Below are 5,082 nucleotides of genomic sequence, written 5' to 3' on the forward strand. Positions count from 1 at the left end.
ATGATTCAGTTACCTCCCACTGGGTCCCTCACACAACACTTGGGGATTATGGGAGCTACAATTCAAGATGAAATTGGGTGGGGACACAGTCAAACCACATCAAGATCCTCCTCAATATTTTGTTGAAAAAGGGATCAGTGTATGTGTATGAGCGAATTGCTGGCACCTAGGACAATAGCCATCGAAAGGGATTAGAGGTAACAATCTAATCACACAAAGCTAGGAATTCAGCAGGCCCCCCTTACCTGGGGCTTTGCTTTCCATGGTTTCAGTTACCTGTGGTTAGCCATGGTCTGAAAATAGGTGAGTACAGTGCAATAAGAAATTGAGAGAGGGAGAGACCATATTCACATAGCTTTTATTACTGCATATTAATTGTTCTATTATTGTTGATCTTTTACTGTGCCTAATTTATAAATTACACTTTTTGAGACAGAGTCTCACTTAGTCACCCAGGCTGGAGTGCAGTGGTGCCATCTCAGCTCACTGCAACCTTTGCCTCCCAGGTTCAAACGATTTTCATGCCTCAGCCTCCCAAGTAGCTGGAACCACAGGCATGTGCCACCATGCCCGGCTAATTTTTGTGTTTTTAGTAGAGATGGGGTTTCACCATGTTGGCCAGGCTGTTCTTGAACTCCTGACCTCAAGTGATCTGCCTGCCTCAGCCTCTCAAAGTGCTGGGATTACAGGTATGAGCCACCATGCCTGGTCTAAACTTTATCATATGTGTATATATAGAGAAGAAAACACATATATAGGGCTTAGTACCATCTGCAGTTTCAAGCGTCCATCCACTGGAGTCTTAGAACTTCTCCCTTGTAGATAAGGTGGGGGGACTACTGTAATTCATATTCTCACCAAGCAGCTGGAAAACCTTGTAATTCATGGGGCATTAGGTAGTACTCTCAAGGATTTTGCTGCAGTAGCAGGACAAAATTAGTCCTAGGATAAACACTATCATGGTCCTGCCTAAGAAAGCTAAAAAGGAAATGACCAAAAACCAAATAGCTAAATTTTATCTGAGAACATAGCTCCAGAATATTTGTAGGAATACAAAAATATCCAACACTCAACAAGGTAAAATTCACAATGTTTTGACATTAAAAAAAAAATGCATGAAAAGTAGGTAAATACAAACCATGAGAGGGAAAACATACATCAAAACAGATCTAGAAATAACACAGGTGATAAAATTAATAGCATTATAACTATTTCATATGTCCAAGAAGCTAGAGAAACAATTCAATGTTAAGAGATGTGGAAGACACACAGATTCAAATCAAACTTACAGAAATGAAAACTATAATGTTTGAGATAAAAAAATACACTAGATGGGATTCACAGCAGATTAGACATTGCAGAGAGAAAAATTAGTGAATATGAAGGCACAATAGAAACTATCCAAAAGGAAACACTTTTAAAAAACATTGGAACCAAGTAACACCAGTGAGCTCTGGGACAACTTTGAGCATCCTGATATATGTGTAATTGGAGTCCCTGAGGGAGGAGGATAAAGGAAAAATATAATTAAAATAATGGCCAAATATTTTCCAGTTTTGATTCAACCAGAGATCCAAGAGGTTTAATGAAACTCAAGCACAGGAAACAAGGAAAGTATAGCCATACTCATCATAATCAAATTGCTTGAAATCAGTGATAAGAGAAAAATGTTAGGATCACAAAGAGAAAATAGACACATTGCATACACAAGAACAAAGATAAGAATGACAGCAGATTTATTTCAGGAACAATGCAAACCGGAAGAGTGGAGCAACATCTTTAGAAGTACTGGAAGCAAAAAAGCTGTCAATCTAGAATTCTTTGACCAGTGAAAATACCTTTCAAAAATGAAGTTTACATAAAGACATGAAAAGGGTAAAAGAATTCATCACCAGCAAATCTGCACTATAATAAATATCAAAGGAATATAAAGAAAGTTTCTCAATCAGAAGACAAAATGATACCAGATGGAAATACGGATCTATTCAAAGGAATAAAGAGTACCAGCAATTATAACTACATAAGTAAATTACATAAAGACTTCTCCTCATTGTTTAAATATCTCCTAGACAATTGTTTAAAGCATAAGTAAGGCCAATCGTGGTGGTTCATGCCTGTAATCCCAGCAATTTGGAAGGCCGAGGTGGGGCAGATCATCTGAGGTCAGGAGTTCAAGACCAGCCTGGCCAACATGGTGAAACCCTGTCTCTACTAAAAATACAAAAATTAGCCAGGCATGGTGGTGGGCCTCTGTAATCCCACCTACTCAGGAGCCTGAGGCAGAAGAATCACTTGAACCTGGGAGGTAGAGATTGCAGTGAGCAGAGATCGCACCACTGCACTCCAGCCTGAGTGACAGAGCATGACTCTGTCTCAAAAAAATAAAAAAAAAGGATAAGTAATAATTTATTGTGTGTGTATGTACAGGTAAAATGTATGACAACAGCAGCACAGAGGCCAGGAGAGGAGAACTAGAAGTATACTGTTGTAAGCTTTTTACACTATATGTGAAGTGATATATCACTTAAAGTTAGATAAAAATCTACAGTATAATTAGTTTGGGGAGTGACATCAGCAAGATAGCAGAATGAGACTTTCCAATACTTACCCCCTCACAGAAACACCAATTTAAAGAACTATCCGTGCATGAAAATACACTCACAAGAGCTAAGGAAACCAAATGAGAGATTACAGCACCTGAATGTTGCACAGAAATCAGAAAAGATGCTGTGAAGAGGATAGGAAAGAGTTTTACATGACCCATCCATGCCACCCTCCCTCCAACCCTGGGTAGTATGACGTGGAGAGAGATACCTTCTGCATGGGGGACAGAGAGGGAGGTGAGCACCAGAATGGTGCCTCGGACCCCAACACCAGGCCTGCCCCAGTAAAACCCAGTGCTAGACCCCTATTGCCCAGATTTCAGGCCAGTACCCGCAGACTGAGCCTCTAAGCCCATCTAAGCACCAGGCAGGATCCTGCAGCCCCAGGCCCCTTACTGGACTTCATTTCTGGGCCCATACAATTTCCAGGCTCGCCCACAGCAGCCCCAGGCTCTGGACTGGTTCCAATGCCAGGACAGACACCACAGTCAGGCTCCAGGATGGCCCCGAGGGCTCAGTCTTCAGACCCATCCAGCAACAGGCAGACCCTAATGGACATAGGCTCCAGACAAGACCCCATGGAGCTGCCTGCAGGCCTGCCTTGGTGCCAGTGGACTTATTCTCTCAGGCCTACCCCAGGGCTGGGCTGTCGCCAGTAGATCCATGCTCCAGACTCTTCCCACAGCTGGGCTGGCCTCTATAGCCCTGGGCTTCAGGCTCCCTCCAAGTGTTGGGCCAGTCCCTGCAGCCCTAGTCATCAATGGGACACCCATGGACCCAAGCTCCAGGCCTGCCCCAGCACCAGTTTAGCACTTGCAGCCTCAGGCTCCAGACCATTCTCAGGCTCCAGGCCTGTCCCACTGCCAGGATGGCCCCAGTGACCTGAGGCTCCAGACTGCCCCCAACACCCGGCTGGCACCAGCAGCCTCAGGCTCCAGGCTGGCTCTGCAACCCCAGAGTCCAGACCGGCCTTTGTAGACCTAGTTTCCAGGTCCTCCTCAGCCTCAGGCCAGCATTCATGGACCCAGCCTCCAGCCAGCCCTTGCAGACCAGGGACCCAGTCTGCCCCAGTGCCAGGCTGGGCCTTCACAACCCCAGACTTCAGGCTAGCACATGCAGACCCATCTTGTAGGCCTGCTCCAGCACTAGATTGGCAGCCATTGACCCCAGTACCAGGATGACACTGGCAGTCCTGAGCTCCAGAGCAGCTCAGTGCATTCTGGCCCATATAACCCCAGGTTTCAGGCTCACCCCAGCACCAGGCAGATAACCCTGGCCTCAGGCATCAGATTGGCACCTGCTGCCTCAGGAACCAGTCTGTGTTAGCTCCAGGTTGGCCTTTGCAGTCCCAGACTCCAGACTGGCATCCATAGACCCAGCCTCCAGGTTTTCCCAGCACCAAGCTGGCCCCCATGGTCCCAGGCTCTATGCCTAGGCCCTAGGTCTAGGCTCTAGCACTAGGTCAGCACCCACAAACCCCAGTCCCAAGCTGGCATGTGTGGACACAGGCTCTAGGCCTATCCAGTGCCAGTCCATTTTTTACAAACCCATGCTCCAGCAGACCCAAGGTTCAGACCTGTCCTAGTAGACCCAGTACCAGGCTAGCCCCTGCAGACTCAGGACCCAGACCTGGCCCTACAGACTCAGATTCAAGGTCTCTCCCAGTGGACTTGTATGCCAGGATCATCCCATTGCCTGGCTAGACCCTGCAGATTCAAAGTCAAAGCCTGTATGAACCCCAGCACTAGATCAGCACCCATGGACCTAATCAACAGGTCCACTCCAGTGAATCTAGGTTCATAGACCTAGGCACCAGGCCCACCTGCCCAAGAACACAAGCAGCAAGACTGCCCATTGGCCATAGCAGATAGTGGCCAGAATCTCTGGACAGGTTGACTGGTGAAGTCCTTGCCCAACCAAAGCAAGTCTGCAAAGACTCGAATCAGTCCCTTTCTGACATGAATGCATGGCCACGTGAATCAAGAACAATCAGGGACACATGACACCACCAAAAGAACAAAATAAAGCACCAGCAACTGACCCTAAAGAAATGAAGACTTACGATCCAGCAACTACACTTTTGGATATTTACTCAAAAGTCAGTTTGTTGAAGAGATGTTTGCACAGTTATCTTTATTGTAGCACTGTTTACTATAGCCATCTTAAGAAATCAACCTAAGGGTCCATCAACAAATGGATAAAGAAAATGAGGTATATATACAGATGAAATATTATTCATTCTTTATAAGGAAGGAAATACTATCATTTGTGATAACATGGATGGGTCTGGAGAACATTATGCTAAGTGAGATAAACCAGGGATCTCTGGGCGCTGGGGGGAGGAGAACACGGCAATTGTGAGGCAATGAACTCAGTGTTGTCCTGTTAGAGCAGAAAGGAAAACCAGACCAAACTCAGCTGATGCCCACCCATGGAAGGAACACTTAAACTAACCCTACCCAGAGGGGAATCGCTGATC

The sequence above is a fragment of the Nomascus leucogenys genome, chromosome 6 (assembly GCF_006542625.1).
Source record: "Nomascus leucogenys isolate Asia chromosome 6, Asia_NLE_v1, whole genome shotgun sequence".
Lineage (NCBI taxonomy): Eukaryota > Metazoa > Chordata > Mammalia > Primates > Hylobatidae > Nomascus > Nomascus leucogenys.